Raw genomic sequence first — 15,816 nt, 5'->3', positions numbered from 1 at the left:
AACTAGTGGAGAGAGCGCAGGCACACCTCTGCCCAGTCCTTCCTTGCGCAGAAGAGTTCCGCGCAGGGAGAGTAGGCGGAGATTGGGCGTCAAACAGCTTCTATGCTGGAAGAGGTTCAAGAAACGCCCACTGACGGATTCTGCAAGTGACTGACCGGTCACGGAGTGGAGGGCTGTCAGCCAAGGCATGGTTAGCCAGGCAATCTAGCCGAAAGTAACGGCAACTTACGCACAAGTAATCCTTATAACCATTACATAATATGTGCAAAAATGCATATACTAGGGTGAAGTGTGCATAAAATGCATAAGGTAAAAGGTAAAGGGACCCCTGATCATTAGGTCCAGTCGTGACCGATTCTGGGGTTGCGGTGCTCATCTCGCTTTATTGGCCGTGGGAGCTGGCGTACAGCTTCCGGGTCATGTGGCCAGCATGACTAAGCCGCTTATGGCAAACCAGAGCAGCTCACGGAAACGCCGTTTACCTTCCCGCCGGAGCGGTACCTATTTATCTACTTGCACTTTGACGTGCTTTCGAACTGCTAGGTTGGCAGGAGCTGGGACCGAGCAACGGGAGCTCACCCCGTCGCAGGGATTCAAACCGCCGACCTTCTGATCGGCAAGTCCTAGGCTCTGTGGTTTAACCCACAGCGCCACCCATGTCCCTATAAAATGCACATATTAGTGCAAATATACAAAATGAATTATATTAGGGAAATTGTGCTTTACAAAAATGTGCATATTAGTCAAAAAAAGTGTGCAAAAATATGTTTAGTAAGGGAAATTCACATTCAAATGCTGATGAATTTTCACATGGATTCATTTTTATCTCAAAGTAATGTGGAAATTGTCATGAGCCAGGAGTCGGCTTCACCTGCTGAGCAGCAGCCTGAAGGAGCAGAAGGCGAAGTGACTCTACCTGCTGCTGATCAGCCTTCTTGCTCCTGATGTGAACTGGCTGGCTCCAGCTTTCTGAAGCAGGCATTCCAGAGTAACGTGTTCTCCCCAGCAGAGACAGCGTGTTGCTGTGGGGGATACAAGCCACCCCAGTGTTGCTGGGCGGATTTGCGGAGTGACCCAGGCAGTGAATTGGTTAATTGGGTCGCTGGGGCGAATTGCTTGTTGCCAATTTTGAAGGAGGGGTCAGAGGATTTAAATATTGGACGCCCAACTTTGGGCGTCCTCTTTGCTGTGTGCAACGGATCTCCTGGAGCACTTGGACCATCTGGAGGACAGTGGAGCGATCTTCTCATTGTCTCATTGTCTGGATACATTTCTTTATTTTCCCCTTCTTTTTAATCTTCTCTAGTCCCTTAATTAATTTAACCCCCCCCTTTTTTCTGTTTGATTTCCCACCCCACCCCTTACCCTGCCCTTTGGGAAGATTCTCCCTGTACCTGTGAGCGCTGCCTGTGCATAATCCTCCTGGGCTTGCCTTTCCCAATAGGGAGAGAGCCCCCATTAGGGGCTTTCTTTTGCAAAAAGGTTTTCCCCATTTTCACCTGTTTAATTGTGGGGCCAGTCAGGCTGTTCCCAGCTTAGCTGGAATCACTTTCGTTTATAGTATCCCCATAGGTTGGCTTTATTTTGGGTGTGTGCAGCGCTGTTGGCCAAATTTTAATCTAGCCTTGGGCGGGAGCACTATTTTGAGCTTCCTTTAATATTGCAATGAGTCAAAGATTTTTAAGAGCAGAAGCAGTGAGGCCTGCATTCAGACCTAAGCCTGCTACAGTTAGCAGTTAATTGTGAAGTCTCTGTGACATGTGACTCTTTTATCTATAAGAATGTATCTTTTGCTTGCAGGCTCAGTTGCTGCTAATGTATATCTGAGGCAGACAGAGGGCGCCAGAGGCTCCCTGTGCCTCCAATGACTGTGAGCACTCTGTGTATGCTCTTGAACTGGAATCCACAAGTCAGTTCTGTCCCTGGGCAAGGACAGATAGTCAGAACCAATGCCTAAGCAACCACTCAGTTGTGTGTATTTAAATAAAGTTGTGGCCAAAATTGTGCCAAAAACCCAAACCAAAAGTGATGTGTGAATTATTGGGGGCTGGCTCGGGGACCTCGACATGCAACAGTCAGTTGCTGGAAACAACATTCCTGGACCTTGCTGCTTCTTGCTTCTCGTGACCCTTAGCTTTCTTGACTCCTGAATCGTCTGACTATTTGAACTGAAATACTCCTGATCTTAGGTCTGGACTGAACCTTGCATACGGACTTTGCCTCCTTGGCTGGTTGGCTGGCTTCTCCCTCCACTGAGCTCTGTCATGGCTAGCAGCACATGTCTACAACAGAAATGTAGAGAACTGAATGTGAAACAGAGAAACCAGAACTGATACATTTGCCTATCCCTACTCTGAAACAAAGCAGCTCATCCAGGTTTTTGTATTCCATAATTCTGTAGTAGCACAGGGTCTAATTGGGGCTGAACTGCATCAATCATCATCATCATCATTTACACCATTCCTCCCAAAAGGGCCTGGGTGAGGTAGTGGCTGCATAATTCAACTAGTGGGAAAATTCAGAGTTTCTCACCCCAGACCTGCTTGAAAACATGTGGGGTAATCACATTGAAAACTCATAAGCCAAAGAAATGGCTGGATAAAACTTGCAGCAGTAGATGTTTCAGCCGCGCCTAATTTATTGTCCCCACCATGTGCAAAATCAGACTTGAATTATGCAACCTAATACAGAATACATTGTACAAATGTTCATTTTGCATAATTTATACTTTGACTGTAGAAACTAGTTTTTCTTGGTACAATGGGTTGGCATCCCATTGCATGTTACAAAATTTGTTTTATTTATTTTAGCACAAAGTGTGGACAGGAATCTATCTATGTATTATGTTTATAAGCAACCATTAAGAGGGGAATAAACTTTCACTTTGTAGTAAAAATGTAAGCATGAAGACAGATTCCCGGTATTTAAAGTACAGATTTACTTAGGCTATTCCAATCCCAAACATACTAACTCGAGTGTATGCATCATTTGGCACAGTGAGACCTACTTCTGAGTAAATATGCATGGGATTTGTCCTGTAAGGAATTACTGTCTACAGATATTTAATGCATCACAGAACCAGAACAGAAGGAGGAGCAATTCTGACCTGACTGTCTACTTATCACAGGCCAGTGAGTAGAGGGGTGTGCATGTGCTTCTTTCTCTATTCTCTGGTTGACTGTGCTATGCTGGATGCTCTACGTAACAACCTGGTTTGTACAATTCTCCTTACAAAGGGGAGAAAGATTGTGCCACATGGGCTTAAACATGTGTGGCTTCGCACTCTACATTATTTATTGGTTCAATGAGAGAGGCACATTCCTGCTGCTCCACTATGAAAATAATGTTGATGTTGGAGCATGTGCATGAACTAGGTCTTAAATCTTATTTCTATGTTATTTGCAGTGCTATGCTTGTTGCCACTGCCTTTGCAGTTACTTCCAGGGTGCATTTGGTAACATCTACCCTTACGACTGCACACAGCTCACATTGATCTTTAACATGCTGGTAACTTCTTTATGTGCGGTTGGCCAATGCAAAACTTATACCATATGGGGTTGGGCAGGTAGAAGCAATTGCAACCAGTGGCTGCCTTGCTAGATGCAGCTGGTTTTTGCTGTTGATGGGTTATGCAGTCATGGTGTCACCTGTGCAAGGCTGGGGTGGAAATTGCCTCCATGTGCCTACAGATATCTTAAATGCACCAATGATTCATCCCTCAGACATATTAAAATTGTGAGCACCTAAATGCAAAAGAATTGGTTTGTATTTATCTTGCTCTGACAAATAAAACTAAATCTGGGCAAAATATGAAATGGCAGAATTTTTCTTTCTGGAAAAAAAAATTCTTGATGCCACTTCAAATGGGAGCTTTGCTGTTCTTAGCAGCCCATCTGCTTCCCTGGGACAAAATTCCACATGAGAACAGCCCTGCATCATGTTGTAATATCATTCCCAGAGGCATTCCCGGGGGCGGGGAGAGAGATAGCTCTGCTCCCTGGCAAATGGGGGCAGCCATTTGTTCCACTCCAAGAAATGCCCATGGGAATGATGTGACATCAAATTGCTGTGGTGTTTGCATGAGGAGGATGGAAGGATGCTTTGGGAGGGCAAACTTCCTTCCTTCTTTTTTAGAAAAGAGAAAAATAAAGAAATAAAACAGCAACAAACTGTTCTCATCATAGTTTTGTACCAGCTATATGGAGAGTAATGTTATTCACTAGGTTTCACTGGACTTGGTTATATGTCAGGAATTTCCTGTTACTGTTCTGTACTTGTTTGAGAGAGACAATGTATTTCTTTTCTAACTTCTTGACGTGTGTCTTGCTTCCAGGACATTAGGACAGCTGACATGTGAATGAGAAGATGGTGGTTTACAGTAAGAAGTGAATTTGACCATTTTGGTGGGGGGTTTTTTGGGGGGGAGGGTATTACTGAGATTTTTCAAAAAGTGATAGATTGCACCCTGTGTTCCCAAAGCATTTGAAAAGCTATTAAAAACAATGGCGGGATCAGCAACTACAAAATGTGACAGTGCCTATTAATGCCAAAAATGTTTCTGATTTATAACTTTATGCATCGTTGCATGGAAAATGAATCCCTCAGGGGTGACTGAAGACTGAAAAAAGCAACTAAAATTGAAAAGTCTAAAGGTTGAAATTCTACCATGGCAGCTGTCCTTAATTCAACCCGTTGTGGCCATATGTAACCATGGCTGTGACCTGCAGCCCTGTTCATGTGTTATGCCTGAAGAGGGAACTGGAAGTGGATGCACATGCCAGCACCACAACCAACATCCATGCATACTCTGGCATGCCTGACCTCAATTTCAGCACGAAGGCCTGAAGGGGAAATGTAAGCATGTTCAACTGAACACCTTTATATTCCTCCTTGTAAATGGGAATCATAACTGTGCTGGGTTTTCAGGCATGGGGAGGATCATAAACATCTTCCCAGTTTATTACAGGATTGTGTAAAGGCTGCATGTCCCATTTTTACAGTTTCCCTTGTATGATACCATCTTTCCCTTGGCAATTTTCCTAAAATATTGCTGACTCAGATTGGTCAAACCATCAGATGAGTGCTATCAAACAGGCAAAGTGTGCATCCTCAGCAGTACTGTAGCTCGCATTCATTTTCTGAAAGGTAACCAATTCATACCAGCTGCCATTCAAATTTTTCAAGCTAAAGCGTCATCCCAGCTACATTTTGGGATCCCAATATGGATACAAGCATATAATAATGATTTAGATAAGATACACTCAAGTTTCCTGAGACGTATCCTGGGGCTCCCAAGTTCAATCAAGTAGGAGACAATGTGTGCAGAACTAGGTATATACGATGGGATATTGGGCCAGCACTATAAAATAGTGATTACGTTGCCATTTCTGTTGCCAACCTTTGAGTCTGCTCTCTGACTTACTTAAAGGCTCTTATTATCAATCCAGATGGTTCCAACTCTTACATAGCAAAATCAGATCTATTAGTATTGACTTGCAACTCTTGTATAATTCAAGTGAGCAATATATTTATTGTAATATTCTAACCAGATTAAGGGACACTGAAAAATAAAACATTGAGTAGCTATAAATAAAATTTGCTCCCCCAAGTTCTATGGTTTAAATACAGCAGATAACAGGGTCACTTATAGTTCAGAATTAGTAATTCCAGTAAACCCAGAAGTAACTGCAAGGGTAACATGGACGCGGGTGGCGCTGTGGGTAAAACCTCAGTGCCTAGGACTTGCCGATCGTATGGTCGGCGGTTCGAATCCCCGCGGCGGGGTGAGCTCCCGTCGTTCGGTCCCAGCTCCTGCCCACCTAGCAGTTTGAAAGCACCCTTAAGTGCAAGTAGATAAATAGGTACCGCTTTATAGCGGGAAGGTAAACGGCGTTTCCGTGTGCTGCGCTGGTGCTGGCTCGCCAGAGCAGCTTCGTCACGCTGACCACGTGACCCGGAAGTGTCTTTGGACATCGCTGGCTCCCGGCCTCTAGAGTGAGATGAGCGCACAACCCTAGAGTCTGTCAAGACTGGCCCGTACGGGCAGCGGTACCTTTACCGTTACTTTAACTGCAAGGGTGGCTGAGTTTTTATCAATAGTATCTCTTAGAGTGGTTAATGAAAATCCTCATTATTACGTATTTTTACATGGCTGTTTATTTGTATATATTTCAAAATTTTATATACGGATGTTTTATGATGGCCTATATTTGTAATGCCTAATAAAGGTTTGGCGAAGTAAGTAAGTAAGTAAGTAAGTTGATGCAAAGTCATTTTCTCTTGTTGTTCACTCTGTGGTTCTCCTGCTAAAATATAGTCACCCTGAGGGCTTCCGATTCACAACTGAGTAATTTTACTCTGTCTATTCAGGCCCTTTGTGAATTGAATGGATATTATTGCTTCAGATCCCCTCGCTCCTAGATGCATGATATTGTCCTTGGAATCATGAATGGCTTTTGCTGTGGGATCACAATTTTCAGAAATGCTGCCTTCCATAGCTGGTATTCTCTGGAATTATATTAAAACTTATAAAATATGTAGTATCAAATACCACATGTATTAGTCTAGGGAGCATATGAAAGTACTGCATATATTAATTGTATCTCATCACTTCAATACCTTGAGTTATGCACAAAAAATAATGAATATATAATCACCAAACCCAAGTAAGATAGTGAAGTGTTTTTAGCCTGAATATTTTGGGACATGGAAAGACATTGCTTAGACAAAATAAACATTAACTAACTTTTATATTGAACATTTCTCTGTATGTGGTATGTTCTTGGAATCATATTTTATCCCTTAACTTGTTTGCTAGGATAGTAGTCAGTTTTGGGCATTCTTATGGAATTAACTGCATTGATCAACATGTGAACCATGTGTCCCTAGAGCAAGCACTGGACCAAAAATCAAATAGAGCTTCCGGTCTGATCGCAAAGTGGAAGCAAGCAGGTTTTCCCTCGGGAGAGTGAGGCCAGCTCCTAGAAGATAAAAGGGGGTGCTAAAAGGGTGCCTTAGCCCCCCCAAACCCCGTTGAAAGGATATTCAGGGGGTAAGGATCCCAGCGCTGCGGAGTAGTGATTCCCCCAGCCTCCAGGTATCTTCTTTAAAGAGGAGACGAGAGCGGCGGGGTAGAAGGGCTTGCAGCGGGACGCCATTGCCAGCCTCTAGGAGTGCAGCCCCGAGCCTGCCCACTGGAGTGATCGGCTTTCCAAATTAAAAGAAATCGTTTGGGAAGTTTCAAAAGGATTAAAATTTGCTCATTTGGACCCAATTTGATGCAGACAAAGGGGAAAAAGGAGGTCAGCTTTGTCTGAATTTCGAAGCGCACACAAGGACTATTATCAGTGTGGAGCATAACCATGAGTAAAAAAACAAGCGGAGACTGCTTGGCAATTGGAACTATCTTGCTGTTTTATTTTTTTTGGCTTTTGATATTTTTTATGGGACTTACATAAGGAACTGGTGGGGTGAAGAAGATCGAGGGGGTAGAGGGAATAATCCCCTTCTTTTCAGTTTGGTGAGTGGCCAAGATGGCGAGGAAGGATTTTGAGAACTGATTACTTTACTTTCGATTTTAAGTGAACTGCACAACGAACTGGAAAGTTCTTATTTTTTGTTATTTTTACACCCTCACCTTGGCAGTATTGTTTATTAACAAGGGAAGAAGTATTATTTGCCTTTTATGTCTGTTTGGAGAGTGGACTGGGATATATTTGGAACGATTATTTTGGTTTTTTGAGAAAGTTTATCCAGAGGATTTGTGCCCCCCCCCCCAATAATTTGACTGTTTATGAGAAGAAAGCAACGCCATTTTATTTCATTTTTGGACATTGAAAAGGGTTGGGAGTTGTGTCTATTCACCCTGTTCTCTCCCCCCCCCCTCGTGAAACATGGGTTGATCTATTTTTTGTGGTTTTTTGTGGGGGTCTCTCTTTTTATGGTTGGTATTTTGAGGCTTTTTGGATTTATTTTCTCCAAGGACTTTGCTACCATGATTTAAAGGATATTTCTGAGAATATTTTTAGACTTTTAATTATCATAACCACTGTATTGGATTTAGCCAACCAAGTGGCGAGAAGAATTGAAGATTTTATTTGAGTTTGGCTTTTGTTTTAATCTTCCTTGGCTAACAGTCTTGGTTGACCACAAACTTGACATGAGCCAACAGTGTGACACGGCAGCTAAAAAAGCCAATGCAATTCTGGGCTGCATCAATAGGAGTATAGCATCTAGATCAAGGGAAGTAATAGTGCCACTGTATTCTGCTCTGGTCAGACCTCACCTGGAGTACTGTGTCCAGTTCTGGGCACCACAGTTCAAGAAGGACACGGACAAACTGGAACGTGTCCAGAGGAGGGCAACCAAAATGGTCAAAGGCCTGGAAACGATGCCTTATGAGGAACGGCTAAGGGAGCTGGCCATGTTTAGCCTGGAGAAGAGGAGGTTAAGGGGTGATATGATAGCCATGTTCAAATATATAAAAGGATGTCACATAGAGGAGGGAGAAAGGTTGTTTTCTGCTGCTCCAGAGAAGCGGACACAGAGCAATGGTTCCAAACTACAAGAAAGAAGATCCAAACTACAAGAAGGAAGATCCAAACTACAAGAAAGAAGATTCCACCTAAACATTAGGAAGAACTTCCTGACAGTAAGAGCTGTTCGACAGTGGAATTTGCTGCCAAGGAGTGTGGTGGAGTCTCCTTCTTTGGAGGTCTTTAAGCAGAGGCTTGACAACCATATGTCAGGAGTGCTCTGATGGTGTTTCCTGCTTGGCAGGGGGTTGGACTCGATGGCCCTTGTGGTCTCTTCCAACTCTATGATTCTATGATTCTAACATTTGGTTGATAATTTTGGTTGTCCCTAGTGGACAACCATATAAATACAGTCCTAACAAAATAGAAATTGAACTTTAGGGAAATGTAGCCCCCTGGTGGACAATCTTATTGGTGCATCAAAATAAATTATTAATTTAATTTGATTAAATTTACAATATGTCTCATACACAGAAAAAGGTGAAGCAGGGACACCAGCAGAAAGGAAAGGTTCTAGACAAGAATCTGATATTAAAGGAGAATTAATAAAGATGTTTACAGAGCTCAAAGCAGATCTTAAATCAGAAATACAAAAAAGTGAGAAAAACATAGAGTCAAAATTGGAGTTGGTGGATAAAAAAATAGATGTGACCGTGGAAAAAATTGATGAAACAGTCAAACAAATAAAGGGGCAGATGAAAGATATGATAAAAAGGACACAAAATCTGGAAGAAGGGGCAAGGAAGGTTAAAACGGAAGTCAAGGAGATTAGAAAAGAAGAAGAAAAAATTAAAGCAGAAGTAGCAGAGGTTAACAAGACACAAGAGCAATTGTGGTACGCTATTGCAATGAATTTACTGAGACAGAAGGAGAATAATCTGAGATTTAGAATGGTACCAGAGTCCCAAGGAGAAGAAATAAAGGAGAAATTAATTAAAGAAATTGCCATATGGCTTGTGATGCAGGAAGAGGACGTAGCAAAAACAATACAAAATGCTTTCAAAATCAAAGTGAGATCAACAAAGGCTAAGAAGTTTCCAGGAGACTGTTTGGTGATATTTAAAGATAGAGAAATGAAAAATTTAATTCTGCAAAAGAACAGGGAGAAGAGATTGAACATCGACGGGAGCAATATAATTATTTTTAAAGATGTCCCACTTCGGCTTCTGAAAAAACGGAACCAATATCCAACAGCTGGTGCAAGCTTTGAGAAAAAACAAAATTGAATTTAGATGGGAGTTCCCAGAAGGAGTGTCATTTGCTTATAAAGGGAAAAGTCATAGGATAACAAGATTTGATGAAATGGATAAATTTTTGAGAAGATATAAAGAACTGGGAAGAGAAGAAGATGGAGCAGCACTGACGGAAGCAGGAGCGGGAGGAGGAGCCTCACAATAATCGAAAGAGGAGGGAGGAGAAGGGGAAGAAGAAGAGGAGAAGTAAAATTTAAATACTATTATCATAAATTAATCAGAAATCAAAATGGGGTTGAAATTATGGACCTGGAATGTTAATGGAATGAACGAGAAAGAAAGAGAAATAAAATTCATCAATATTTGAAAAAACAAAATTTAGATATTATTTGCCTACAAGAAACACATGTGACGAGAAAACACAGGAAAATCTTAATAAACAAAAAATTAGGAAATGAATTTATCTCATCGGACAAAACTAAAAAGAGAGGAGTGGTATTATATATTAAAAACAAATTAGAAGCTCAACAAATTTTTTAAGATGATGAGGGTAGAATCGTGGCAGTACAAGTTAAGCGGCAAGGTGAAAAATTAATAATTGTCGGAGTATATGCACCAAATGAAAACAGAATGGACTTTTTCAAAGAATTAGAGGAAAAATTATTTGAATATATGGACCAAAAGATTATAATAATGGGTGACATGAACGCAGTTGTTTCATTGGACATGGACAGACTAAGAGCTACAGGTAAATCCAAAGAAGGGAAATTACCAAAGACATTGTTTTCAATGGTAGAGAACTGCAATTTAATAGATATCTGGAGACTGAAACACCCTTTAGAAAAACAATTCACGTATCAGTCAGAAGCAAATCAATCAATGTCAAGAATCGATCAGATGTGGATAACTAACGAGCTTATAACAAGAATTTTAAAGATCAAAATTCAACCTTAGGTACTATCAGATCATAATCCAATAAAGTGTATCTTGAAAGGATATGAAGAAAAATCTTTCCGATGGAGACTAAACGAGACTTTCTTTGAGGATCAAAAAGTTGTAGAGGAGGCACAAAAGTGCTTGAAGGACTACTTTCTAAATAACATGAATCAAGGAACAAAAATAACCACAGTTTGGGACGCTAGTAAAGCTGTAATGAGAGGACTTTTTATTCAACAGAATTCAATTAAGAATAAATTAAGAGAAAATGGGGAAAAAGAAATTTTAAAACAAATAATGGAGAATGAGAAGAGATTGGCTACTAGTCCCGAAGATAAAAAAACCAAAATGAATATTAAAGCGTTACAAGCACAATTTGCAATGATAATAAACAGAGAAGTAGAATGGAATATTAAAGGAATGAGACAAAGGAACTTTGAATTTGCAAACAAGTCAGGAAAATTGCTTGCTTGGCAGATAAAAAAAGAGGAAAGAGCAAAATACTATTCACAGAATAATTGTGGAAGATAATAAGATTGAAGATCCGAAAGGGATAAGAAAAGGATTTGTGGACAATTATACAAGAGAAAAGAAAAAGTCAATATAAAAAAAATAGAGGAATACTTAATAGAAAAAGGGGTGCAGAAAATTCCAACAAAAGAAAGAGGAAAATTAAATGAGAAGATAGAATTAGAGGAGATTAGAAATGCAATAAAAGAATTAAAAAGTGGGAAGACACCGGGACCCGACGGACTAAGTGCAAGATATTATAAAGAATTGAAGGACATTCTACTTGTCCCATTAAAAGAAGTTATGAACAACATTTTACTAAACAGAGAAATACCAGAAACTTGGAAAGAAGCATACATCATTTTGATACCCAAGCAAGACTCTGATCTAAATCAGGTTAAAAATTTTAGGCCGATCTCGCTTTTGAACAATGATTATAAATTATTTGCAAACATACTAGCAAACAGGTTAAAAAAAGTATTGAAGGAACTAATACATAAAGATCAGGCGTGTTTCCTGCCAGGTAGACAAATGAAAGACAATATTAGAAACATAATTAATATTTTGGAATACCTGAATGCTAAGAATGACAAACAAGCGATGTTAATATTTGTGGATGCAGAGAAGGCCTTTGATAATATTTCTTGGGAATTTATGTTAAAGAATTTTGAAATGATGGAGGTGGGACAATCATTTTTAAATGGTATTAAGGCTATATATATGGATCAAAGAGCTAAATTAATAGTTAATAATGTGACGACGGAAAATATAAAGATAACTAAGGGAACAAGACAAGGATGTCCTCTATCACCTCTGTTATTTATCACGGTCCTGGAAGTGTTTTTAAGGGCAATCGGAAGTAATGATCAGATAAAAGGGGTAACGGTGGGTAGAAAAGAATTTAAGGTTAAAGCCTTTGCGGATGACTTAGTATTAACTTTGGAAGATCCCATGAACACGGTAGCAGAAGTGTTGAAAGAAATGGACCAGTTTGGTCAGTTGGCAGGATTCATTCTGAATAAGAAAAAAACTAAAGCAATTACTAAAAATGTAGACTCGGAGAATGTAAACAGATTACAGCAGCAAACTGAAATAGAAGTGGTAAAGAAAGTTAAATATTTAGGAGTTTGGTTAACCCCCAGGAGTATTGACTTGTTTCAGAATAATTATATTCCAACATGGAATAAGATCAAAAGGGACTTAGAGGTGTGGGGAAGAATGAAATTGTCATTTTGGGGAAGAATTGCAACGATAAAAATGAATGTGCTACCGAAGATGTTATTCTTGTTTCAAACAGTTCCAGTAATCAAAGGGGCAGCGATTTTTAAAAATTGGCAACGAGAAATTTCAAGGTATATCTGGCAGAGTAAGAAGCCGAGGATAAAATTTAAGATATTGACGGACGCAAAAGAAAGAGGAGGTTTCGCCCTGCCAGACTTGAAACTGTATTACGAAGCATCTTGCCTCTGTTGGTTGAAGGAATGGATGAAATTAGAAGACACGGATGTGTTAGATCTTGAAGGTTTTGATAATAGATTTGGGTGGCACGTGTATTTGTGGTATGACAAGAGACGAGTACATAAAGGTTTTGAAAATCACATTGTAAGAAGGTCTTTGAAGTGTGGGAAAGATATAAAAACTTGTTGGAACAAAAAACTCCATATTGGTTGTCGCCGTTGGAGGCGATAAGTGTGAAGAAAGTCAATATGACCAGGGGGTTGGGTGACATATGAGAAGTTAATGTGTAAAAGTGTAGGGAAATGAAAAATGAGACCATTTGAAGAAGTTAAGGACTATGTGAATGACTGGCTGCACTATTTTCAAATTAATGAGATGTTTAGAAAAGATTTAAATCAGAGGGGTTTTGCTGACAAAGAATCAAAATTTCAGACAGAAATATTGAATAATGATTATAAGAATTTAGCAAAAATTTATAAGATATTACTGGAATGGTGTACGAAGGATGAGGAGGTAAAATCAGTTATGATTGACTAGGCCAAAGATATAGGGCATAATATACAAATGGAGGTTTGGGAAAGACTTTAGAAAGAAGGTTTAAGATTCACTGCATGCACAGTTATAAAAGAAAATGTTATGAAAATGATGTACCGATGGTATGTAACACCTGTGAAGTTAGCAAAAATGTATAAGATAAGTAACAAATGTTGGAAATGTAAAGAAAAAGAAGGTACCTTTTTCATATGTGGTGGGAATGTAAGAAGGTAAAATGCTTTTGGGAAATGATTTATAATGAATTGAAGAAAATGTTGAAATATACATTTGTTAAGAAACCAGAAGCATTTTTACTAGGCATTACAGGTAATGAGATAAATAAGAAAGAAAAGAAGTTATTTTTATATGCAGTGACAGCAGCAAGAATATTGATGGCCCAGAAATGGAAACAGGAGGAATTACCTACGATAGAAGAATGGAGAACTAAATTGATGGACTATGCAGAATTGGACAGAATGACAGGAAGGATCCGGAATCTACGAGATCAAAGATTTACAGAAGATTGGGAAAAGTTTATCCAATATATGCAAAAACTGAGTGATAATAAAATTACGTTTGTAAGCTTTAAGGAAGCTCTGTGAGGGGAAAGGGTTAAAAGGGCAGAAATGTGTAAAATGTAACAAAAGGAAGGAATGGCAGACAAATTGAGGGAAGTCAAAAAAAGAGAAGTAAGATGTAATTATGATGTATGGAATGTATAAATTTGTTTTTGTATTTGAAAACTAATAAAAATATAATATAAAAACCAAAAACAAAAATCAAATAAAAACCAAACCAGGTTACGAGTTAGTCACTGAATATGCAAAATTCTTACCTGTGAAAGACGTAGCCTGGATAAATGGCATTTTAGGGGGTACCAGTGCTATTTAACTTGTTCACAAATGATTTAACATTTGGGTTGGGCAGCGGTGTTTCAGATTGCACCAAATTATTCAGGATGGTGGAAAACCAAGCCGTTCATGAAAGGAAGAATGGACAACATATTGGCAAGTCATGTTCCATAAAAGTGTATAGTAATGCATATTGAGGGGGAGGGCTGAGTTTGCATATACAGGGAGGAGTTCTAAAAATACTTTGATTACCCAAGAAAGATATCTTGGTGAAAAGGCCCCTGTAAAAATTAGATCTACATGCTTATATGACAATGGGGGAAATGGCAGATTCAGTGGTAGAAATTAATGTAATTATGGATTGAGTACAGTGTAATTTTTGGTCACCCTATTTTTCTATATAAAGAGATGTGGATATGTAGAGCTGGATAACCTGTGGAAAAGGGCAATAAAATCATAGAATCATAGAATCATAGAATCATAGAGTTGGAAGAGACCACAAGGGCCATCAAGTCCAACCCCCTGCCAAGCAGGAAACACCATCAGAGCACTCCTGACATATGCTTGTCAAGCCTCTGCTTAAAGACCTCCAAAGAAGGAGACTCCACCACACTCCTTGGCAGCAAATTCCACTGTCGAACAGCTCTTACTGTCAGGAAGTTCTTCCTAATGTTTAGGTGGAATCTTCTTTCTTGTAGTTTGGAACCATTGCTCCGTGTCCGCTTCTCTGGAGCAGCAGAAAACAACCTTTCTCCCTCCTCTATGTGACATCCTTTTATATATTTGAACATGGCTATCATATCACCCCTTAACCTCCTCTTCTCCAGGCTAAACATGGCCAGCTCCCTTAGCCGTTCCTCATAAGGCATCGTTTCCAGGCCTTTGACCATTTTGGATGCCCTCCTCTGGACACGTTCCAGTTTGTCAGTGTCCTTCTTGAACTGTGGTGCCCAGAACTGGACACAGTACTCCAGGTGAGGTCTGACCAGAGCAGAATACAGTGGCACTATTACTTCCCTTGATCTAGATGCTATACTCCTATTGATGCAGCCCAGAATTGCATTGGCTTTTTTAGCTGCCGTGTCACACTGTTGGCTCATGTCAAGTTTGTGGTCAACCAAGACTCCTAGATCCTTTTCACATGTACTGCTCTCAAGCCAGGTGTCACCCATCTTGTATTTGTGCCTCTCATTTTTTTTGCCCAAGTGCAATACTTTATATTTCTCCCTGTTAAAATTCAACTTGTTTGTTTTGGCCCAGTTCTCTAATCTGTCAAGGTCCTTTTGAAGTGTGATCCTGTCCTTTGGGGTGTTAGCCACCCCTCCCAGTTTGGTGTCATCTGCAAATTTGATCAGGATGCCCTTGAGTCCATCATCCAAGTCATTGATAAAGATGTTGAATAAGACCGGGCCCAAGACAGAACCTTGTGGCACCCCACTAGTCACTCTTCTCCAGGATGAAGAGGAACCATTGATGAGCACCCTTTGGGTTCGGTCAGTCAGCCAGTTACAAATCCACTGAGTGGTAGCATAGTCAAGTCCGCATTTTACCAGCTTCTTTACAAGAATATCATGGGGCACCTTGTCAAATGCCTTGCTGAAATGAAATGATTAATAGAGTCTTCTTTCAAGGGCTTTAAAAAGTTTACAAAGGAGATTTCTACTAGAAATCTGTTAAATCCTGAATGCCAGAGAGATTAATATATGTCTAATAACTCTAGAAAATGAGATCATTCAAAGAAATTGGCAGTAGGTACAGGACTGACCCACATAAAATTCTCCTTCACAAACCACTTAAATG

General features: G+C 40.0%; 1 long non-coding RNA gene across 2 annotated transcripts in view; it reads left to right on the top strand.

Annotated features, from left to right (window-relative positions):
• Window positions 1-457: 457 nt before the first annotated feature.
• LOC309339916 overlaps window positions 458-15,816 on the top strand; it is a 53,373-nt gene continuing 38,014 nt past the window's right edge. The window contains exons 1-3 of one of the 2 annotated variants that reach the window (XR_014155652.1): window positions 458-1,251; window positions 2,998-3,131; window positions 4,334-4,378. This is a non-coding gene — a long non-coding RNA (uncharacterized lncRNA). Of the gene's footprint in view, window positions 1,252-2,958; window positions 3,132-4,333; window positions 4,379-15,816 lie in introns of those variants that run through there. The other variant, XR_014155653.1, reaches the window with a different exon arrangement.

Source organism: Podarcis erhardii (assembly GCF_964252035.2).
Source record: "Podarcis erhardii genome assembly, chromosome: 4".
NCBI lineage: Eukaryota > Metazoa > Chordata > Lepidosauria > Squamata > Lacertidae > Podarcis > Podarcis erhardii.
The sequence above is the reverse complement of the archived record's forward strand: the minus strand, read 5'-3'. Positions and strand labels throughout refer to the sequence as shown.